The sequence below is a fragment of the Saccopteryx leptura genome, chromosome 4 (assembly GCF_036850995.1).
Source record: "Saccopteryx leptura isolate mSacLep1 chromosome 4, mSacLep1_pri_phased_curated, whole genome shotgun sequence".
Taxonomy (NCBI): Eukaryota; Metazoa; Chordata; class Mammalia; order Chiroptera; family Emballonuridae; genus Saccopteryx; species Saccopteryx leptura.
The window spans coordinates 172,817,876-172,842,990 of NC_089506.1; the positions used below are offsets into that span (position 1 = coordinate 172,817,876).

At 43.2% G+C, this 25,115-nt stretch overlaps 1 pseudogene; it reads left to right on the forward strand.

Annotated features, from left to right (window-relative positions):
* Positions 1-15,744: 15,744 nt before the first annotated feature.
* On the forward strand, positions 15,745-16,408 carry LOC136404280 (GTP:AMP phosphotransferase AK3, mitochondrial pseudogene; annotated as a pseudogene).
* Positions 16,409-25,115: the final 8,707 nt, after the last annotated feature.

The following is a 25,115-nucleotide window of genomic DNA, read 5'->3' on the forward strand; positions in this document are numbered from 1 at the left end:
TATTAAAAGGGTGGGAAAAACTTAGTCTTAAAACTAAGCCTTAGGCGATAAGGACCTTGCCAGCTTACAGCCTGTCTCCCACACCCAATGCAAGCTATAAGCGAGCAAACATACACATCATATTTACAAACTTATTTGACCAACAACCCCCATTCAAACTTAATATGTATCTGATGCTCTTGATCAGTGTGCCAAAATATATCAAAAACCAATTACTCCAAGCATCATTGAAATAAATAAGCAGAGAGAGAGAGAGATTCAAAATGAAGAATTTATCAATCACCTGTGGATAAAAAAGGGGCCACATGCTGAACCTGACAAGCTCAGGTTAAGCCTGTATGGTGGCCTTGCAAACTCAGAGACCAAAAGCAACTACACAGGGTGGTCTGAAATTAAACCTTTCTAACTAAAAGCACTTTATGGAGGGTAGTCATGTCTTAGGGAGGTACTTTTCTCTAAAACAAAGATCAACGCTTATCTTAATCTAGTCCGGTGGTAGTCAACCTGGTCCCTACCGCCCACTAGTGGGCGTTCCAGCTTTCATGGTAGGAGTAGCAGAGCAACCAAAGTATAAACAAAAAGATAGATTTAAATTAACTATAGTAAGTTGTTTTATAAAGATTTATTCTGCCAAACTTAGCAAAAATCTGACATAAAGTACTTGGTAAGTAATTATTATTATATGCTTTAACTTGCTTTAACTCTGCTTTATAAATTTTATAAATTAAAGTTACTTCCCTACTTTATAAATCACCATTACTGTGGAACTGGTGGGTGGTTAGAAAATTTTACTACTAACAAGATATAAAAGTGGGCGGTATGTATAAAAAGGTTGACTACCCCTGATTTAGCCTATATTTGGTCTTTTATATCTACAATAATGTACCTGATACCACACCTTTGAAATGTAAGGCTAATCTTCTTTTCCTGCCCCCCTCACCCAGGGCAGGTGTCCCACCAGAGCAGGAACCGACAAACTTACTCATTGCTGTTATTATCATGTTAACTTAACTATCTTATACTTGTCTATGTATTGTAAAAGAAGTTTCAGTATGTACATTTTTACTTTTTTTTTTTTTGTATTTTTCTAAAGCTGGAAACGGGGAAAGACAGTCAGACAGACTCCCGCATGCGCCCGACCGGGATCCACCTGGCACGCCCACCAGGGGCAACGCTCTGCCCACCAGGGGGCGATGCTCTGCCCCTCTGGGGCGTCGCTCTGCCGTGACCAGAGCCACTCCAGCGCCTGGGGCAGAGGCCAAGGAGCCATCCCCAGCACCCAGGCCATCTTTGCTCCAATGGAGCCTCGGCTGCAGGAGGGGAAGAGAGAGACAGAGAGGAAGGGGGGGGGGGTGGAGAAGCAAATGGGCACCTCTCCTATGTGCCCTGGCTGGGAATTGAACCCGGGTCCTCCGCATGCCAGGCCGACGCTCTACCGCTGAGCCAACCAGCCAGGGCCTACATTTTTACTTTTTATCCAATCCCAGAGATTTCCTTGCTTTGCTTTCTCCTGCCTCCCCAATCTATCACCAATCAATTTCATGTAACCCTTTAGTATTCCCCTTTGACTCTGATGTATAAAATAAGTGGTGAGCTTGACCAGGCCGTGGTGCCGTGGATGGAGCATTGGACTGGGATGCAGAGGACCCAGGTTCAAAATCCCAAGGTCCCCAGCTTGAGCGTGGGATCATCTGGTTTGAGCAAGGCTCACCAGCTTGGACCCAAGGTCACTGGCTTGACAAGGGGTCACTTGCTTTGTTGTAGCCCCCCGGTCAAGGCTATGACCGGTCAATGTATGAGAAAGTAATCAATGAACAACTAAGGTGCTACAACGAAGAATTGATGTTTCTCATCTCTTTCCCTTCCTGTCTGTCCTTGTCTGTCCCTCTCTCTGTCTCTCTCTCTCTCTCTCTCTGTCACACACACACACACACAAAAAAAAAATAAATAAATAAATAAAATAAGTGGTGAAACCACCATTTTCTAGAGCATTTTCTCAATCCATTGAGACTTTGCTTCCTGGCAACTGTCGAAAGTTTGGCTCAAATAAACTCATAAAAAATTCTCCCAGGTTTGTAAATTACTTACATTGACATACCTTTTTGTGTCTGAGCACTAAATTTGATTAATTTAGGCCTAGTCTACTTTTTGTGGCAGCCAGAAAATCGAGAGAAAGACAGGTAAACAAATATAGAGAGTGCAATGAGTTTTAGGCACCTGTGATCAGAGTGTCTGCCTGAGAAAGTGAATGAGTTAAGTCAGTAGGCAATTGTACCTGGACGCATTGCTAGAGAAAATCAGGTCAGTGTTTCTGCTCCAGGGCTAACCAGACTCAGGAAAGACTTGGAGTTGCTCAATGGTACATTAGTAGATATAATTCATTCCATCCTTGGCTCAGGCTGACAACACCACCTTCTGAGGGTACCCCAAACTACCTAAAAACTTCCTATCCTGGTGGAACATTCCATACAGGCAGGTGACTGTAAGGCCAGCAGCCACCGCCATCATGGCTATTCACATGCAGGTTCACACTGGATTCGGGCAGACGGAAAAGAAACAGTGGAGCCAAGAAATGGTGGGCCATTCATTTATTAAAGTCTTGCAACGGCCGATCAGCAAACACACAAGGAAAACACTTCCCTTTCATTCCGGTCTCCCAAAGCCCTGAAGCATTCTCCGGTTCCACAACCAGGAGAATCAAAGGCCTCACCAGTCTCAGTAGGGCTCCCAAAGCCTCTCAGCTCCGGTTCCCTATCTGCACACCTTCTCCCTTCTCTCTGCAAAACTGGCTTCTTTGTCAGCACTCTGCATTCTCTCCGCTCTCCCTGAAAAACTGCCTGGGCCCACAAAGACCTCTCCTCCAGCAAACATTAGCAAAACAATGACCCCTCCCAAGCAGGAATGCAATGCGCTGTTTGCAATCAACTGCCCTGCTCTGAGGGCAAGCACACACAGTGGCTGCCCATTTTTTAACAATAAAAGTGAGCAAACTCAAAAAATACAAATTTTACAAACCCATTTTCCCAGCCTGACTTGTGGTGGCGCAGTGGATAAAGCATCGACCTGGTATGCTAAGGTCGCCTGTTCGAAACCCCAGGCTTGCCTGGTCAAGGCACATATGGGAGTTGAAGCATCCTGCTCCTCCCCCTGTTCTATCTCTCTAGCTCTCTCCTCTCTCTTTCTAATAAGAATGAATAAATAAATAAAAAATCTAAAAAAGAACGCAAAAATCTTATTTGCCCAACACATACCTGCCAAGCTTTAAGGATACAACGGTTAACTGGACCTAATCCTTGCTCTCAGCATACTTGCAGTTTAGTAAACACACACATACACATGTAGAGAGTAAGTTACAGTAAAGTATAACAAGAATCATGACAGGAGAAGTAGAAGAGGTGTATGACAGGTGCCCTGCCCTCATCTAGGGGTCAGGAAATTGTTAAAAAGAATTAAAGACAGACACTAGCTAAAGGCTGTATAGGCAGATTCTATTCAGTAACTACTGCAGTAGGGAAAGCGACTCCTCTATAGAACTGAGCTCAATTCCAAATACAGCAAAGACAGCTGGGAATTCATCACCAACAAGAGAGTGCAGGGGTCAGGGGAGATATCAAGAGTTGGGGATCCTAGCCAAACTGGCCTAACAGGATTTTTGCAGGTCAGGGACTCAGACACCAGGGTGGGGGATGAAGAACTTGATCAGACATCAAGGGTAGTCAGATATCAAGAGTAGAGGGGTTCTTGCCAACTGACTTAGCAGGATTCTTGCTAAAAGCAGCATCAATAAAGCCAAAGATGAGTCCTAATCAAAAAGAGGGCCCAGGCCCTGGCTGGTGGCTCAGAGGATAGAGCATAGGCCTGGCATATAGATGCTGTGGATTTGATTCCCTGTCAGGGCACACAGGTGACCTGATCATCTGCTTCTCTCCCTCTCCCTCTCCCCCTTCACTCCCTCTCTTCCCTTCCTGCAGCCAGTGGCTCAATTGGTTCAAGCGTGGCCTTGGGCACTAAGGATAGTTCGTTGGTCTGCTGGTCTGAGCATCGGTCTTGGGTGCTAAAAATAGCTCAGTACTTGAGCACTGACCCAGATGGAGTTGCTGGGTGGATCCAGTAAGGGTGCATACAGGAGTCTGCCTCACACTCTCCCCTCCTCTCACCTAAAAAAAAAAAAAAAAAAAAAAGGCTCAGGGAAGGCTGTCTCCGTTAAGAGCCTTTGTTAAAGGCTTAGATTTTTTGCAGAAAGAGGTACTTAAGCTGAAAATTGAAAACTAATTAAAGTTGGATCATAGCATAGTCTAAGCTGAGAAGAGCATGTATGGTGTCCTTAGAAGTAAGAGAATGCCCTGGCCGGTTGGCTCAGCAGTAGAGCGTCCGCCTGGCGTGCGGGGGACCCGGGTTCGATTCCCGGCCAGGGCACACAGGAGAAGCACCCATTTACTTCTCCACCCCCCCCTCCTTCCTCTCTGTCTCTCTCTTCCCCTCCCGCAGCCGAGGCTCCATTGGAGCAAAGATGGCCCAGGCGCTGGGGATGGCTCCTTGGCCTCTGCCCCAGGCGCTAGAGTGGCTCTGGTCGCGGCAGAGTGACGCCCCGGAGGGGCAGAGCATCGCCCCCTGGTGGGCAGAGCGTTGCCCCTGGTGGGCGTGCCAGGTGGATCCCGGCCCGGCGCATGCGGGAGTCTGTCTGTCTCTCCCCGTTTCCAGCTTCAGAAAAATACAAAAAAAAAAAAAAAAAAAAAAAAGAAGTGAGAGAAGAGTGTATTTGGGGAAGTGAAAAGTAAGCTGGTTATGATTGGTAAGTGAAGTTGGAGGCAAAGAGGTAGGAAGGGAGACTAGAGACATAATAGAAAGATTTGGAGGCTTGTAAATCTTATTAGAAGTTCAAATTTTGTCGTAAGGCCAATAGGGAAGGGGTAACTGGGGGGAATAATATGATTTGGCTTCTCTAGCTTGCAGAGTAGAAGGTAATTGGAGGGGGCAAGACTGGAGGCAGGGCGTCCAGCTGAGCACGTGCTAGTAATCTGGGTATGCGGTAATGTAATTTGGATGAGGGCGATGGCGTGGAGCTAGAGAGAAAGGGGAAGATCAAGATATTTAGGAAAAAGAAATTGTAGAAGTTGGACATGATTTAGTGGCAGGAGAAAGGCAGGAGTCAAGGATGACACCCAGGTTTCTGACTTTGACAACTGGGTGATATTGAAATTCAGAACATTGATGGAAGAGCAGCTTGCAGGGGAAGATGATACATTATTTTGAGACATACTGAATTTGAGTTGTAAAAGCTGTGAGTTTGGAGCTCAGGAGTTGAAATCCTCTTATCCTCAGTCCTATAGTACCTGGCATTGTGTCTTGAGAGCTAATGTGACAGACACCACTTTGACCAAATGAAAAAGGCTGACATGACCAGAGATGTCATGTGGTGTCATATACCTCTGACATGATGTGACAAGGGCATTTCGCCTCTGTAGTACTCTTGTCAAAAACCCATAACTGCAGTTAATCATGTGAAAGACAACAGACAAACCCAAATTTAGGGGAGGGGCATTCTATAGGATAGCTGGCCAGTATTCCTCAAGACTGTCAAGGTCAAGAAAAACAAGAAAAGACAGAGAAACTGTCACAGACCAAAGGAGTCTGGGGTACATGACAACTAAATGCAGTGTGGTTGTCTGGGTTGGAATCTGAAACAGAAAGAGGACATTAAGGCAAAAGGTGGTGAAATCTAAACAGAGCCTGAGATTAATTAATAGTAATATACCAATGTATTTCTTAGTTCTGACATACGCACCTTGGTTATGTAAGATGTTAACAATAGGGGACACTGGATGATGGGGTATATGAAAATGACTATTAATACAACTTTTCTGTAAATTTAACATCTTTCCGGCAGAAAAGTTTATTTTCATAAAATGACTGTGCCATTGAGAACAGTCCAATTCAAAATGAAATCAATGAGAAATCATCCGTGCCTCTAGGAATCACAGCACATTACGAAAGCACACTGGTACCTTGTTTCCCAGCCAGACAGAGAAGGAAGTGAACCACAGAGGTCAGTTTTTTAGAAAACTGAAACCAACCCTTCAATCACACAGAAAAAAAAAAAAAGGATCAGTATATTTTCAGCTATTTTTTGATGGCAGGATTTCAAAAGTGGATAAAATTCCCTGTCCTCTGAATAGAGGACACTAAGTGTCATTGAATCCTTTCTGAGTGAATCAAGGTCATCAGTGTGAACATCTGTTATTACGTTACATCATACCAAGCATAGTTCTGCCTTTCATTTTCTTTACCATAGCGTAAAGCTGGAAATTCAGGGGCCACCTCCCCACAGCTAAGAAATGACTAAGAATTGTGGATTAAGAATAAGACGAGCCCTGGCTGGTTGGCTCAGTGGTAGAGCGTCGGCCTGGCGTGCAGGAGTCCCGGGTTCAATTCCTGGCCAGGGCACACAGGAGAAGCACCCATCTGCTTCTCCACCCCTCCCCCTCTCCTTCCTCTCTGTCTCTCTCTTCCCCTCCCGCAGCCAAGGCTCCACTGGAGCAGAGTTTGCCCGGGCACTGAGGATGGCTCTGCAGCCTCTGCCTTAGGCGCTAGAATGGCTCTGATTGTGGCAGAGCGACGCCCCAAGATGGGCAGAGCATCGCCCCCTGGTGGGCATGCCAGGTGGCTCCCGGTCGGGCGCATGCGGGAGTCTATTTGACTGCCTCCCCGTTTCCAGCTTCGGAAAAATACAAAAAAAAAAAAAAAAAAAAAAAAGAATAAGACAGATGTTTGTGTAACCTCAGGTGAGCCAGCACTGGGTAGAAAGTATCTTCCACCTTCTTAAACAGCAATGTAGCTAAGGAGAGTGGCTGGCGGCTGATTTTTCCATTTTTCTGTGCCATTTCAGGATTAGTAGTGCACCTTCTGTAATTTTCTGAATGCAATGCATACTCTGGATAATAACTGAAGACACCAAAAATCTCTATTTATCTCATTTTAGTTAGGCCTGGGAAGCAGGTGGAGGTGAGGAATTAATCCATTGATAATTTTCATGAGGGAGATTACATTGTTGCCTTTTCCAGCTCTACTCAGAGAATATTTTCTTTGTGATTTATTATTTGGTATTTATTGCATGAAGAAGTGTCCAATAAAAAAGAAAACAAAGCAGGGTAATGTGCCTCTTGGCAACAGGCAGCCAGAGAAGTCAAGAGAGGTTAGAAGAAGAGGGGGTTAAAATTCTGACTCCCACCAAGTCTTTTCTACCACCTCCTCCGAGCCACATGCCAGCTGGGATCCCCTCCCTGGAAAGACCACGTCTCCCCGGAGCCCAACAACCCCCACGCTCACAGCCCCTCTGCTGGAAAGAGGACTGCACCCAGCTCTCTGTCCCAGCTTGTCGTTCCGTCAACTCCTAACCTTGACTGAATCCCACATGAAGACAGAGGGTATCCTTCCCTTGAATTAACTTCTGCAGCTGCAGTACAGGGTCCACTAGTACTGCAGGCTCTATTTTCTGTCTCTTTTTTGTTGTCCAAGTCACCTTATTCAATGTCAGTCTGGATAAATATTTCTAGATTAACTGTTTATGCAATAAATCTCTCCAAGTAACCAGATGAGACAGTAGGTGATAACTGTCACACTATTGGTATGGACAGAAGATATTTAAAGAGCAACAAAGATGTTCAAGAATCTTCCTGTACAACAGGGGTCCCCAAACTACGGCCCGCGGGCTGCATGCGGCCCCCTCTAGCCATTTATCTGGCCCCCGCCGCACTTCCGGAAAAGGCATCTCTTTCATTGGTGGTCAGTGAGAGGAGCATAGTTCCCATTGAAATACTGGTCAGTTTGTTGATTTAAACTTACTTGTTCTTTATTTTAAATATTGTATTTGTTCCCGTTTTGTTTTTTTACTTTAAAATAAGATATGTGCAGTGTGCATAGGGATTTGTTCATAGTTTTTTTTTATAGTCCGGCCCTCCAATGGTCTGAGGGACAGTGAACTGGCCCCTTGTGTAAAAAGTTTGGGGACCCCTGCAGTGTACAACGTCCACTTCGTCACTTGTTCGTTGGAGACAGGACTCGAGCTTCCATCAGCATCAGGAACAGAAATAAACTAGGCCGAGGCCAGAGGTTTTCACCTGAGCCTAACTGTCAGCTAACGAATCTTAAAAGCCTGACTAAGGAAAAGACACTTGAACATCCATGCTATGTCTCCATTCCTCTAGGCAAATATGCAAAGATCTATACATCACTTAGAGCAGGGCTTGTCCACATTAACTACTTTTCACAGTTCGGGCCAGACAATGGTTTGTTGTGGAGGGCTGTCCTATGCTCTGTAGAAAGTTTTAGCAGCTAGGGCTGCTAGAGTTAGCAAATTAAACTACAAGGTTCCCAGTTAAATTTAAATTTCAGATTAAAAAAAATATACATTTTTTTAGTATAGGTATGTCCCATGCAATGTTAATGACATCCCTAGCCTCTATCTAGGAGGTGCCAGTAGCTTTACCTGCCCCCCACCTCCCATCCCAAATTGTGACAACCAAAAATATCCCCAGACCTTGACAAATGTTCCCTGAGAGGCAACATTGTCCCTACTTGTGAACCACTGACTCAGTGGCCTCTGCCACTGAGTAACGCAATGGAAACCTACAAACCTGATTTTTATCTTAGTTTGCAGAATAAGTAACTATAGCTGCAAAAGTATCAGCAGAAAAATTAGCCACATACTTAAACCATTGTGAAGACATTATTCATTCTGTTTTTTTTAACATCCCTTGGGGTCAATTTCCTTTAGGTTTTCATGCCAGGTAATTCTTGGCTCTCTTTCAGAATTAGCAGGCTTGTTTTGGTCATATTTCCTCTCCTTAACCACTAGAAAGGTTAGAGATAAATTTGATGCTCAGTTGCAGAAACCATCTAAGCTTATGTAACTAGTATTTTATTTTATTTTTTAAACAAACATCTACATAATGGTTCTTATATGCCATGTATATTTTAAATACTTTATAAATATTAACCTCCTGAATTCATTCTATCATTGCAGCAACCCTATGGGTAAGCATTATTATTATCCCCCCCTTCAGAATAAGAAACTGAGGTCCTTTTTTAGTTAATTATTTATTACTTCTATGAAGTAGTTCCTCTTTCACCATCATCTTTATTTTATGAAGTAAGCCCCTTCAGATTCTGTTTGGAAATTGAGTGGGTATAAATACTGTATCACACACCTATACCACTTCAGGTCTGCTCAGCCTCACCTGTCTATTGTTGCAACTGCCACTAGGGCCACCGGTTCCAACTACTTTTTTTTTTTTTTTTTGTATTTTTCTGAAGCTGGAAATGGGGAGAGACAGTCAGACAGACTCCCGCATGCGCCCGACCAGGATCCACCCGGCACGCCCACCAGGGGGCAACACTCTGCCCACCAGGGGGTGATGCTCTGCCCCTCCGGGGCATCGCTCTGCCGAGACCAGAGCCACTCTAGCGCCTGGGGCAGAGGCCAAGGAGCCATCCCCAGTGCCGGGGCCATCTTTGCTCCAATGGAGCCTTGGCTGCGGGAGAGGAAGAGAGAGACAGAGAGGAAGGAGGGGGGGAGAGGTGGAGAAGCAGATGGGCGCTTCTCCTGTGTGCCCTGGCCGGGAATCGAACCCGGGACTTCTGCACGCCAGGCCGATGCTCTACCAGTGAGCCAACCAGCCAGGGCCTCCAACTACTTCTGACAGGTGCACCCTCCCAGAGTCCAGCCTTATATCCATGCCACATGCCTCTTACCTGCCATCCTGGGCTTTCCTCTTATCCTCAAGATGTAGGCCACAGGGAACCTTGCTCCAGAGCCCAGAACTGCCCAACCTGGAACTGCAGAGGAATTAACAAACAGCTCATGGTTAAAGTGTTGCCAAATGGGAGTTGGAAAGTAGATAAATTTATTCTCTTTTTCTCACTTCTAGACATTTTGTCCTAAGATGCAGCTATTCAGAGCATAGCTCTATGAGACAGAGTAATCAGGAGCACTTAGAGGCAACCGGCTCAGTTATGCTTGTTCCAGTTTCTCTCCTTCCTGCCGGGCCTCACTCCTGTGTCTCTGGCTTCCGCTCCTTGGGACTGCACTCCCTAACAAAGGGGCAACATCAGGGCATTGTTGGCTCTGCTTTCTAAGGAATCCATAATTATAAATAAAATCATACTGGATGGAAATTTATCTAGTTATTTCCATTAATTTCAGAGTCAGTAATGGTAGTTAAGGTTCAATCGAATACAATTCTGGAATGTTATACCAAGCAGGACTTCAAGGGCTAATATTTTTTTAAGGGAGAGAGATAAAGACAGACAGACAGACAGACAGACAAACAGGCAGGCAGGAAAAGAGAGAGGTGAGAAGCATCAACTTGTAGTGTGTCACTTTAGTTGTTCATTGATTGCTTCTCTCATACATGCCTTGACCAGGGTGCTCCAGCAGAGCCAGTGACCCCTTGCTTAAGCCAGTGACCATGGGATCATGTTAATGATCCTACACTCAAGCCAGCGACCCCATGTTCAAGCTGGTGAGCCTGAGCTCAAACCAGCGACCTCGGGGTTTCAAACCTGGGTCTTCAGCATCCCAGGTTGACACTCTATCCACTACGTCATTGGTCAGGTTCCAACCCTATCTTCTTTACAGCTGACGATGCCAAGACCTAGAAAGGGAAAGTGATTGCTTAAGATCATAGCTCCTGTTAGGGCCTTCAAAGAAAGTAGAAACATTTAGTGCCTACAATTTCATATTTTCATATAAATTATCTTGCTTGGTGCTTGCAAACAGAATAATTAGTATTATTGTCCCTATTTTATGCATAAGAAACAGATGCTTAGACACTAAGTGAAGTGAAATGTTCAAGGTCATAACCTTAGTAAATGGAAGAACTAGGTTTACACCAGACCTTCTGGAATCTACTCCCCCCACCCCCAGCTGCCTCCTGGTGGTTGGGAATGGGCCCTGGCTGTCCGGGAGCCAGGTGGAAACCCAGTAGGACTTAGAGGAAGACAGGCTTGAATTCAAGTCCTAGCCCAGGGACTTAATAGATTTGTGACTTTAAGATACTTAAATTTCTCTGAACCTGAATACTTTAATTCCAAGAATGGGGATCATAGCTCATAGTGTGGCTGTGAAGAGGAAATGAGGTAATATACATAAATCTCCCACCACAGTGCCTGCACACAGTAGGTCCCTAACAAATCTTATCCAACATCAGTTCTCTGGAATCAAAGATGCCTTCCAAAAACAATATTACCTTCTCTCTCGTAGGTGCTTATGAAAAGCCAGGCACGGCGCTAAGCATTTTCTATAAGTGGAAGAAATTTCTTCTAACCATCCTAACTTCACTGAGGGAGGGAAAATGAAGGGGAATGTCTACTACCTCCTCTTAATCTCTTGTTTCCTCTAACAGTAGTTTGTAAACTTTAGTCATTTATGTACTCTGTTGCTGAACTGTGCCATATCTGTGTAGCAGTTTTAAAACTAAAATTTATAGTTAAGTTTTGTCCTAAGCAACAATACTCTCTCCTGACCAGGTGGCGGTGGTGCAGTGGATAGAGTGTCGGACTGGGAAATGGAGGATCCAGGTTCAAAACCCTGAGGTCGCGGACTTGAGCATGGGCTCATCGGCTTGAGCGGGGGGCTCACCAGCTTGAGAGCGGGGTCACTGGCTTGAGAGTGGGATCATAGACATGAACCCAAGGTCGCTGGCTTGAGCTCAAGGTTGCTGGCTTGAGCAAGGGGTCACTCGCTCTGCTCTAGCCCCCCAGTCAAGGCACATATGAGAAAGCAATCAATGAACAACTAAGGAGACTAAAGAGCTGTAAAGAAGAATTGATGCTTCTCATCTCTCTTCCTTCCTGCCTGTCTGTCCCTGTCTCTCTCTCTGTGTCTCTCTCTGTCTCTATAACAACAAAAAACAATACTCTCAAGTATTAGGTTTGCTGTGCTAGTTATATTTTTACTTATATACCTTAAAACACGCACATTCATTATTAAAAATAGAAAGTGTTATTATTTAACATATTTCAGGAAAAAATATAACATAAAACATGATTGAAAAATACTTCAGAAAAAATAATATCAGGTTAAATAAAACTGGCATAACATTAACCATTGTTGAAACTAGATGAGTACTTAGGGTTATACTGTTCTCTAATTGTATGTATCTTTGAAATTTCCATAATGGAATAGTGTCAGAAAATAAAATAAAGCACACTTATCATACCTGGAGGAAGGGTGAGGAACCTTCTTCTGCAGAGATCTAAAATCATCTCACATTCTCCAGAGGATCACTTGGGCAATACTGGCCCATAATGCCCACTAGAAGGTCACCATTGTGAGAACAGACACTTGGGCTTTATTCTTTCTCACGGGCTATGCCCTCTGAGCTTGGAATCACTAGCCACATAGGTAAGTGCCCACTGAAAGTTTGCTGAATCAATGAATGAATGATTATCTCACCTGCTTGTGGCTCTTGACTCTGTCTCCTTGGATGCCCTAAACTGCAAACTCTCCCTTAGCGAGTGGGCAATAAATTAACTTGGAAATTTTTACCTCAAAATGATTAGTAATATAAAACTAGGCCTAATCTGAGGAGCCCCTACTGTTTTTTTTTTTCTTCTGTTTTGCCATTTGGCTTCCATTATTGTAAAGAAATACCTAGAAAAGTTCAACAAACTTTTGGGTTGGCACTTGATTTTTTTTTTTTTTCTAAATGAGGTCAAATATGTTAGATGATATTACTTGGCTTCTGATTATGTTTGTAGTTGTTTGTTTGTTTTTGTCAAAGAATCCCTTATCAGATGCTGCTAAGAACAAACTTCATAATCATTTGTTTTAAATGGCTTATATGACACCAGCCTGGAAAAGGAGGAAGAGATGCGGTGGTCTCGGGACCGGAAATGACTCGGTGTGCTCAGGACTCTGACCCGTGCCAGCAGGCCAGCGTGGAGCGTGCCTGCTCTAAGCCGCTCCGGAGCCCTTCTTCCTCCACTCACCCCTGGAGCCAAGTGCCTGCTACCCACTCTCTGCAGATACTCTCTCTGGGATATTCTGGGATCAGAGTCTGGTACCAAATTACAATAGATACCTCAAGTAAAGATTGAATATAGTAGAAGTCTAAATCTATCCAGGATAGAAAGACCTCGGGATCCCTTTTGCGTATAGAATTAGTTATCCTAAAAGACAGTGTAATAGTGTGCTGCTTTATTATGCAAATCAATTAGTATTATGAAAAATACTGTTTCAAATTATAATATCTTTTTTTTTTCCTTTGCTGGAGGATGTGGGACAAATTTCTATTAAATATCCATCTGCCTTTTGAATCTTCTTAGGTATTCAGCGTAACTCTTTTGGATAAAGAAACAATAAGAGAGATTACAGCACTATGTAAAGACTGAAAATGAAGAGACAATGAAAAAGAAGTCTGAGCAGTTAGAGTCGCAGTGCTACTCTGCTGCCACGAAACATAAACACAGAAATTGGGCCGTTCGTTCCCAAACCTTTATTCTGGAAATAGCTTTCTCTCTTGTTTATAGAATGAGAACAACCCATCAGCTTATTTTTATGGGTGTTTTTAGGAATGAAGTGGCTAAAGAACGGGAGATTGAGGTGGTTTGGCAGTAGCACATGGGATGCGGAGCTGGATGCTGTATTCGGCCAGCACAGTCAGATCCCCTGAGACAAAGCAGAGGATCCGTCCCACAGTGTGGGGAGTAAACAAAACCGAAAATACTTTCCCAAGTAAGTGACTGAAGCCCGTAATTGTCAATTTAAGAATCTTATGTGAAAATAAAATGCAAACAGTCCAAAAACAAATGAAAAGATGCTCAGTCTCATACATATTGGATAAATTAAATTGAAATAGTACTTTCTTCTCTGCTGGTCTGCGGAAGTAGCCTCCTACCAGCTGCCCCTGCTTCTGTTCTTGCAGACAAGCAATCTTTTCAAAACAAAGGTCAAATCAGGTCTTTCTGCTTGCAACTTGGCTTTCCACTTCACTTAATAGGTATATTTAAACATAAATTACACCATACTTTAACACAAACTGAACATAAATGATGTCACTCTGCAACTTTTTGCAGTTACAATATCTTAGAAATCTTCATGTTAGCACATAGAAATCTGCCTCTATCTTTTCAGTTGCTGCACAATATTCCACAGTATGATTTGTTTAGCCATTCTCTAATCATTAGTGAACACTTGGGTTAACAATTTTTCATGGTTACAAATAAGGCTGAAATGAACATTCTATATGTGCTTTCTTGTTGTCTTGCGAGAGTTTGTCCAAGGAAGATAATGAGGAGTAACTTTTTAAAAAATTAGTAGCCACAGCTGTAATGCTGGTGGCTGAGGCCAGGCAGGTTCACATAGGATTCAAGCAGATGGTAGAGAAACTGCGGAGCCAGAAAGTGTCGGATCATTTCTGTTTATTGGAGGCTTACAAGGGCAGGCGAGCAAATAAACAACAAAAGGGAAAGAGCTAATAAGCTAAGGAAAATCTGCTATTCGCAGTAAGTGCAAGGGAGTAAGGAAAACCACACCTCACAGTGGCAGAAGAGCACAATTGCCACCCAGGGGAAGCACCCATAGCCTTACATAGGCTATGTACACATGCCTCTGCCATGTGCTCATGCACTGATCAAGCAAAGTGCTTGCAGCTGGCACACTGGTGAGCAAGCCTAACATAGCTGCCCCACAACAGCCTCACTGCCTCCCATACTAGCACTGGGGACACTTACCAGTGGAGTGTGAGAAACTTATTAACTCAAACCTCTGCCAATATTTGCTTCTAGAATCTCTGGACTGTTTCACAGTCCGTTCTTGCAATTTGTAACAGCCTTTAATTCTGGGAAATTCTTGTCTATTCTTTAATTATTTCTTTTTTTTTAATCAAAGGATGTTTATTATTTCAATTACCTCACTGCATTTTTTAAACATTATTATTATAAATTTATTTACCTTCCCTGAAGGACATGATGATGTTTTATTTCTCTCTTGTTAACTCCAACTGCCCACTCAATGTATGAAACATAGTAGACAGTCAAATTATTTCTTGAAATACGATATTCCTCTGGCCTCTCCATTTACTACTTGTGAATGGTGGACCTTTTGAATCTATACTTTATGTTTAATTTTCCTTTCCATACTTACCGTATCTTTTGCTCTTTATACTGCATCATGGGAGATCTCCTTGGCTCAGCCTTTCAACTCATGAATTGGCTCCTTGATAGTGTTCACTTTAAAAATGCATTTCGCCCTGGCTGGTTGGCTCAGTGGTAGAGCCTCGGCCTGGCGTGCAGGAGTCCAGCGTTCAATTCCCGGCCAGGGCACACAGGAGAAGCGCCCATCTGCTTCTCCACCCCTCCCCCTCTCCTTCCTCTCTGTCTCTTCCCCTCCCGCAGCCAAGGCTCCATTGGAGCAAAGTTTGCCTGGGCGCTGAGGATGGCTCTGTGGCCTCTGCCTCAGGCGCTAGAATGGCTCTGATTGCGGCAGAGCGACCCTGAAGATAGGCAGAGCATCGGGGGCATGCCGGGTGGATCCCGGTCGGGCGCATGTGGGAGTCTGTCTGACTGTCTCTCCCCGTTTCCAGCTTTGGAAAAATACAAAAAAAATAATAATAATAATGCATTTCTACTGCGCTGTACAGCCTTGGCGCTGGGTCGGCTGGCGCTGCCCCAGTCTCCACCTGGAGCCAGAGCGCATTGCAGGACAGGTGGGCCAAATACAGGCACAGCGCCTGGCGGGCCGCCATGGGGGCGTCGTGGCAGCTCCTGCGCAGCAATCATGTGCTTACCAGGATCCGGCAAGCACACACTCTCTTTGCTCATCGTCACACACTTCGAGGTCAGGAAGCTCTCCAGCAGGGACCTGCTGCGAGACAACATGCTAAGGGACACAGAAATTGGTGTGCTGGCCAGTACTCGCATGAACCAGTGGAAGCTCATCGCGGATGACATCATGACTCGGTTGACACTTCGTGAGCTGACAAATCTCACTCCGTATAGCTGGATGTTGTGCGGTTTTCCCTGGACCCTGCCACAAGCTGAAGCCCAGGGTAGAGTTTATCAAATACAGGCCCTTCGAGGTCACCACACAGCACCTCGCTGCTCACTGGGTTCACAAAGCCAGTGGCCGCGTCTACAACTTGAGTTCAACCCTCCCAAAGCGGCCGGCATGGATGACCTGACTGGGGAGCCTCTCATGAAGCGTGAGGATGACAGACCAAAGACACTTATCAAGAGACTTAAGGCTCACGAAGACCAAACAAAACTGGTCCTGGAATATTACCAGAAAAGGAGGGCGTTGGAGACATTCTCCGGAACAGAAACCAACAAGCTCTGGTCCTATATACATGCTTTCCCGCAAACGAAAGTTCCGCAAACACAGCAGAAGCATCAGTTATCCCACGGGTAAATGCTTGTAATTAGCAAGTGACTATCTCTACCTTCTATCATTTAGAAGTTCCTCATTCTAAGACTCCACCATGTATGAATTCTTTGAAAATTACATATATCCATTTCATTTCTACAAATTTTATTCTGGATAGTAAAGATATACCAGATGGGTCAGATACTAAGATTTATCTTTTGAAATTTGTCTAGTGTGCTTCATCCAACTATCTTCTGTAATTCAAAACCCTCAGACAGAGCTCTTAGAGCTAAATTAAAAGAGCAGTTGGTAGCAATCTAACTTTTGTTTAATAAGAATAAGTGTTTGATAAGGTTTCCAGATTTTTCTGGAAAATAAAAAATATATACTAATTTGCACAAAATATCTAATCAGGCCTTTGCATAGCTAGATGCATATATATATATATATATATATATATATATATATATACACACACACACACACACACATACATACATATATATATGCACATAGGACATGGTTTTGTGAGATGCTATATCTACAAGATTCCAGACAAAACAACTGGATTTACAGATCAATTGCAGAATACAAATTTACTCTTGCCTTTAAACTAAGAAACCTGTAAGGTCGGCTTATAAACTATTTGTTGTTAAACATAACTTAAGTTTACTCAATTTTTAATTTGCTATAAAAATGTATCAAATAGCATTTAGGAAAATACTACTCTGGAATGACTTGTTTTCTTTTGAAAATACATGTGCAGTGGGGATATAACATGTTAGAACTTGATGTTATAAGTTCATAAGTAAGCACCAAACTTGAATGAATTTTCTTAATGGAAAATGTAATTGAAGTTTTATGCACTCAGCTGTTACTCAGATTAAGAAGTGTGTGCTTTAGGATCAACTTGCCAGTTCTCTTTTTGACCCAGTGTACAGTATGTCTTGATGAATAACAAATTAAAGTATTAAAAAAGAAGAATGAATAAACGAGAACTTGTGATGCTACATAAAATACACATACTTTGTCATGAGGAAACAGAGAGAGAGATTAGGTATGCCTGGGGAGAAATTCCTTGACCAAAAAACCCCCAAAACAGTCATAGTAAACAGATGTAGCAATAAAAAAGCTTTTATAAGACAAGCTAAAAGGGACCAGGAACATAAATGAGTTGGTTGAAGGTGGAGTTCTTTATTCCTGATCAAGAAGCTGATACCTGCTAGCATTCACTAACATCCTATCTTAAGGGGAAAATCCTGCCAGTGTGTGTACTCTGAGCAGTCATTTTAAAATCATATTTCATTCCTTAGTGGGGTTAGGAGGAAGCATGCTTATGTTTGGGGGCCTGGTAGGAGGAGTGGGGCAGTAAAAGAGGTAGAGGAGAAACCTGACTATATGTTAAATGGTTACTCTTTTTTCACTTGGTGCTAAATCTAATGAAACAAGCCCTTGTAAAAGCTATTAACGGCTTTTGAAATTTTGGCCCATTCAATCCACACAATATATTAATACCAGCACGTGTTTTCTATGTATTTTGGGGGAAGACATATTTCTCTTTCTATTTTATTTTGCATTCACTGACAATTCTTCAAAATGGGCCAAGTCTTTTTATTTTATTTATTTATTTATTTATTTTTACAGAGACAGAGAGAGAGTCAAAGAGAGGGACAGATAGGGACAGACAGGAATGGAGAGAGATGAGAAGCATCAATCATCAGTTTTTTGTCTTGACACCTTAGTTGTTCATTGATTGCTTCCTCATATGTGCCTTGACTGCGGGCCTTCAGCAGACCGAGTAACCCCTTGCTCAAGCCAGCTACCTTGGGTCCAAGCTGGTGAGCTTTGCTCAAATCAGATGAGCCTGTGTTCAAGCTGGCGACCTCAGGGTCTCGAACCTGGGTCCTCCGCATCCCAGTCCGATGCTCTATCCACTGCACCACCACCTGGTCAGGCTGGGCCAAGTCTTTTTAAAAGAATACCAAAAACATTTCATTCTTCAAAATACTTTCTATAGCCTCTTATTTGAATATTATTATGTACTTTCCAAAAAAAATGAACTACTAAACTTATGAACTATCACTAGGAACTAAGTTATAAGGCACACATTAGTCTTTATTATAATAAAATTAAATTTCAGACAAAGTATTAATTTAATCTGCTTATTCAGTTTCTTATTGTATGAATTAAATTTTTATCTTCATGACCTCTAACTGATATTTTGGGGGACTGTTGTATTCTACACATGTATCAGAAAAATTTACTTATCCTATTTTAATTCCTACTTGGTTTGCTCTATTATTTGTCTTCATTGGGTGTTCATTCATCCATTTTGTTGAATTTGTCATCTTTTGTAGTGTTGGTCTTCCTTCAATGCCTGCTGATCTTCCATATGGTTGAGATTCTCCATCAGACTGCATTCTCTGTCAGTGCATGTCATCTGCTTGGGGATATTGCTGACTTAAATTGTCCACTGACCTATTCTCAGTGGCAGTGAAGAAGGATAAAGCACTGGGTGAGATTTCTCTGAGGTGTTTGGGTTTGGTACCCCATTTCTCTGGCAATGGCCAGCCTCATGACACATGGCCATGCCTGTCTAATTTGGGCTTCCTGGCCACAAGTCCTACCTGGAGGCTGACATTGTCACTGCTGTTTAGCTCAAGGGTACATGGAAGGGCATCTCTGGCCCCTCTTGCAGCAGTGCCCCAAGGACATACATGTAGATGTCCCTTGATTCTTTTCTGCTTTTGGGGTTTGCCACCTTTGGGGATGGAGTAGTCTTGGCGATCCCTTCACTTTTGTGGCAATAGACTTCTGTGCACCTTTTAGAATGGACACTGTTTTTGCACCAGTCCAGTCTACATTCCATACCTTAGATTTACCCAGGTTTCTGGTTCACTGAAAGTATCACTTCTTATTTAAGATGGTCAGTTGAGGCCCTTGCTGTAGGAATGAAGAAGCTATAGGATATACTTAGTCTACTGTCCTGAAATGAAACCAGATGTTTTGTCCACCCTCAAAATACAAAGTCATCAGACCTCCTAGAGCTGTGGCTTTTGATTCTGGCTGCACATTAGAATCATCTGGGGAGCTTTAAGATAAAATGCTGATACCCCAGATATTTTGATTTAGGTACTAGGGGTGGGACTACACTTGTTGCTATGCTTGTTGAATTATGAAAGCTCTCCAGCTTTTGCAAACCACTACCCTTAAGTAACCGAGCTGATGATCACTGAGAGGGCCAGCCTTCAAAACAGGGTTTAGCAGAAGCTCAGAACCACCTGGCAGTCTCACCAGCTGGAACTTTCATCACAAAGGTTCTGCCCTCCTTATTAACTTTTTTTCTCCCACACATATATATTTAAGCAATAGTTTATCATTATTTTGTCATTAGTCATCACCATGTTTAACTAACACTTTTCATTTGATCTGTGTTGCTCAGCAAATGCGACATCAAATGTCACTCTAGTTACTGATTTTTGGAAGCTTGTTTAAACACCTTTTCCTGTGTGGTTGTTCAAATTCTCTGTTATCGCTATTGTATTTAAACGAGGCTAATGATGCACATTTTAAGTGCGCGGGTTGAGAAACCTACTTGCAATAAGATCGGGATATATTAGCTTTGTGTTTTCTAGTCTTCACTAGCTTTTATTTGGTCCTAACTAGGAATGAAATGGATTTTAAAGATGAGGTGATCCAAAACACAATGCATTTCTCTAAAAATACAGCTACATTTTATATTAGTAACTTATTTGAGCAGAAATGGGAAAATGTTTATGTGCAATTGTAGGATGTCCTTATTCTCCAATTAGACCTACATTCTAGGTCCAAGATTATGTCCAAGGCTATGGTCTGGTGCGGTTCTTGCATACTTTTGGTGGTTGACCATCTAGACAACTTTACAGCAATGCTTCATCCAGAAATGGGTAGAAAACACTGGGTAAGCAGGATGAAGACTGAGTTTAAATAGAGTGCAGGTGGGGAGTCAGAACTAGAAGAGGATTGAGGAAGTATGTGAGAGGACTTTGAATATTATGATATGGTGGCACCACCCCCTTCAGTGAGCTTAGAAAATGGTCATAATGTCAGTAAACTTGAAAAAATATTCAAAATTTGTGGTGGTGGTGACAGACTCCACCAAGGGGCTAAAATTATCTATAGGTAATCAGACTGGTGTGTTAAATGAATAGGACATCAGACCACAAGGATACAGAATTTGGCTACTGTCAAACCGCAAGGCTGTGAGAATTCATCAGATATCTCACTGAGCCAATGTTGCCTGGGTAGCAGATGATTTTATGATGAAGAAGTCATGAAGTAGAAGAAACAAGGAGGATGTAAGGTTATACAAGGGGGGGAAAAGTAGGCTTACAGTTAGTTGTTAATATGGAAAATACAATAATTAATAAATAACGCAAGAATAAATTCTTTCCCATACTAACAACTGTAAGCCTACTTTTGCCCTCCCCTGTTTATTGACTGGAAAGACTGGGATGAGAATAGAAAATTAATTATTTGGTGGGACAGGGGACTTGAGGGTGGAATAAATTCAAAGAAAATCTTTAGAACTAAGAAAGAAATTAGAAAATATTAGCAAGAGAATTGATGGAATTGTGATAGGAGAAAAAGGAACTACTCTCAGAAGGAGAATGTGCTGTAGTTCTACCTTCTCAATGTTTTTATTTCTACTTATAAAAATTAAGTAATTCCTACTATTCTCCTTGAGCACTGGGACATTGATAAGAAATGCTAATTTAGGTAATTAAAGCAGTCTAGGTAAATTACTTTGACAGAAATGAAGTCTTATTCGGGTTTTTATCTAGTAAGAATAGGATCTACTTCCTGGAGTCATTACTATTTGGAGTGGCCATTTCATGGGGTTATAACAGGTGGAAACAATGCATAGGACATGTCTCCAGGTGCCATTGCCAGAGAAATAATTTGAGAATTTGTGAAAATCTTTAGCAGGTTTAACAATCCTAGAATCTTCCTTTCCTTAGTCTCCCTGACATTGCTCTCAAAAGATAGCAAATTTAGCCTGACCAGGTGGTGGCGCAGCGTAGAGAGCATCAACCTGGGATGCTGAGAACCCAGGTTCAAAACCCTGAGGTCATCGGCTTGAGCGCAGGCTCAACAGCTTGTGCATGGGGTTGCCAGCTTGAGCATAGAATCATAAACATGACCCAGTGATCAATGGCATAAGCCCAAGGTCTATGGCTTGAGCAAGGGGTCACTGGCTCAGCTGAAGTCCCCTGGTCAAGGGATGTATGCAAAAGCAGTCAATGAACAATTAAAGTTCCACAACTACAAGTTGATGCTTTTCATCTCTCTCCCTTCCTGTCTATCTCTAGCTTGCTAAAAAACAAACAAACAAGAACAAAAAAGTGAACAAATTTAAGCAATAAAGCAATCAGATGATATTTCTGTATTTATGCAGAGCCTGGGCCCGGGGTTAACCCTTGCAAGTGAAAACAAGGTAAGATTCAGACTATAACAACTATAGTCTGACAGCAAAGTTTTCAATTAAATTGTAGTCTGTTAGTAGCTCTCTTGTCACATAAAATGTCCTCATAAGTAAAGTAGACAGGAAACCTCAGATGAACTGTTACCAGGAAGCTGTAGTGCCTAGTCAGTCCCAAAGAGATGCCAAGTGCTGGCCAATGCTATTTTCCTGTATTTGTGGGCACCAAAGGAAGGAAAATGTCAAATTCTCTAAAAACCAAACCACAACAAAACAAAAAAAAGCCCTACCAACAAAAAAAGCAGCAACACATAACAACAATTTGGGTCCCTTTCAGGGACACTGGCCTTCTATTTGGTAACTTTATGCTTCTGGTCTGCTGTTGGATATACTATTTGCCATTTTCATTGCCTTAAGCAGAACTTGCTTTAAACCATGATTTATAGTGTTGTCAAGAAAGTAAAAAAAAAAATCCACTTATTGCCCACAAGCCCTTCCTCTTCTGATGACAATCACTAAAGGGGGGGGGGGGGGAACGACATGTTCTTCTATTTCACAGCTGTAAGTCTTAGAATCATCTCTGAAGTCTAGTACTCATTCTAGGATAAAAACGAGGGGTAGGAGGGGGCAGAGAGAGTGATGGTTGCCTGTAGCATGGACGCTGCTGAGAGGCATGTGTGAGAGCCAGGAAGGAGGTCAAGAAAATGGTACAGAAAGGAGGTGGAAGGAGAAGCTTCAGTCACATATCTGCCTAAGGCAAGGCTAGGTGGTAACCAAATGTTTCTTAGTCTGGGAAACCTTCCTCCTTGCACGTAACAGAGCAATCTCTAAAAGTTCCCTCTGACACAACAGGTACTTGCCACATGTAATCCTTGGAAATTGCTTAGCATTTGTGACATTGATATTTTGCAATACCTTTAACAATGACTTCTTGCACGGCCGCTGCTGCTTCCAGGAACGGGTGTCCATTCGGTGCTTTGAGGCATTGCAGCTACGACTAGCCTGGAGTTTGCTCATCACCACATGGCCTTTCCAAGTCAGAAGCCTTCTTTCATCATGTCTCACATGTGTTTGCTAATGGTCACGTGATTACCCTTTCAATGATCTAAAGAGGAAGAGTCAGCTGAGCATTGCAAGCCCCCGGTAGACTTAGAACTTAGCCATTGGTTGTACAACCAGCACGAGCTATAGGGTGAACACTCTCGGGAACAGCATAATAAGACGTTCATGCAAGGGTATGTGGTGGGGGGAGGGTGCCTCATCAGCAAATACGTGTTCTAAAAATGTAAAAATCCCAACATGCCTAGGTCCTGAGCTGCACTAGTGAGTTTATGCATTGTTAAGTAATCACATGCTCTGTGCAGTTCATTAGGGAAGCCCAGCACAGGATGGGCCTGCTTAGTATTAGACATCTGATCAGAGCTTCTTGCTCCCACCTCCCTAAAGACACAGCGTGCAGCTGTGTGGGGGGGTCTCCAAGGCTGAGCCGAATCAGTCAGCTCAGTCGGTTTGTGTGCTCAGTCCGACCCTTACCACGCCACATGGAGCCTTGCCGAGGCTATGGCTGAGGGGCCACAGTCCCCTGGGAATAAATTCGATGGACTGCTATTATGTTTGGCTTGCCCTGCCCACACTCACCAACTATTTTGGATAGCACATGACTCTGACTCACAGAAAAGAGCAAAGCGCTGCACCATGGCTCTGAAACATGCTGCTCACCCACTCCCTTGGGCAAGAGCCAGAAAACACTTGGGTCTCTGAGGGCCGACAGTGAGGACCCTTTCCCCTCTCTCTTTATATTATGTCCGTAAACAGACCCAGTAAGCAAAGTCACCAAGATTCGGCAAAATACAAGCAAACATTTAAAAAATATCTTCTAAATATACAAGTTGACAACTTGAGCAAGAATGTGGGAGCCAAAAAAAAATGTAAAGGCATTTATAGCTTGATGTCTTCTACGATCTAGTTGGCTATGCCCAGATGCTGTCGTGGGAAGAAGCCTGAACGATGGGTTCTGAGGCCACCAAGATGGTATGTGCAGGGTCTTTTAAAAGGGACCGACAGCTCCAGGTGATGTCATGGAAATAAAGCCACTCAGTCTAGTTACCTTCCCCATAGCATCTTTCCTTTGTAAAGTTAACTCTGAAGGTTGTTTTAGTGAGATTTTCTTTGGCTACCAGGTCGGAAACACCACTCAAAATTGCTTAAATAAATTGTGTGTTGTGTGGGGGTAGCAGGGAGAAGGGAGAGAACTCACTCTGGGTATGAGAAAATCTTGGGAATTCAGGAATTGCTAACAACCAGACCTCAGTAAGGGCAGGAGCTGAGACCCCTGAGAAGCCCTGCTGAGCTGAGTTCCCTCACCGAGTGCGGGGCTCTCAGGCTCCACTGCCTGTGGGGGCGCAGACACGTTAAACAGTGGGTCCACAATGGAAAACTGCACGTGTCCCTCAGGCTCAGGGTCTAGGGAGCAAAAGGGAGTAGTGGGCACTCTGGGCCACCTATATAAAACAGAACTCTTCATTCATCTTGTCTCATAAATTTGCTGAAAGTCCTCCAATCACTCTGAGCAGAACACCGCAGGCAGCAGGTGAATCTGAAGTATGCCCGTAACAGTCCTGAATGGACACTCGTGGGAACATATGTGCAGGTGAGCTCCAATAGTCTTTGAATGTATGTTTTCAAAGTCTGAAAAGTCCCCAACACACCTCAAGCCTGGCCTCTATGTTATCATCGTGTTCATTCTTAGGCAGTCACAATTTGCATGCAGTTTGCTCTAAAAGCTCGTCCATTTTAAAACGTGAAATAGTCCAGTGTTTAAGTGTTGGCAATCATTTCAAATTTAATCACCTGTCAGCCAAACAAAACCTGTTGTATATCAGACACGTCCTGTGGGTGGCAGGGTTGGCAGAGACGGGTGCCCTGATGCCTCTGTTTACATTCCACATATCTGTCCCCTCGTGTTCCTCAACCATAGTGGCAAATTCTACCTACTTCTCTAAGTCCAGAACCCTACAGAGTAATGGAATCAGTTTGTGTCTTGTTTAGGGGCTGTTCCCAGTCTAATCACACAGAAGTTGTAGGTAAGGAAGTAGGTGTGTGACAGATAAACTGAGTGACCATTGTTGACATTTCCAGCTTTGGTTTCCTCTTTGGGTCATGTTCTTGAACTGAGAAGGGAGCAGAGGCATTGACTTACCTGAACTTTCTGAACCATCCTAAAAAAAAAAGGAACTGGCAATAATCAGATGCCCCGTGAAAATTTCCCAGCATGCTCAGAGGTAGCAATCT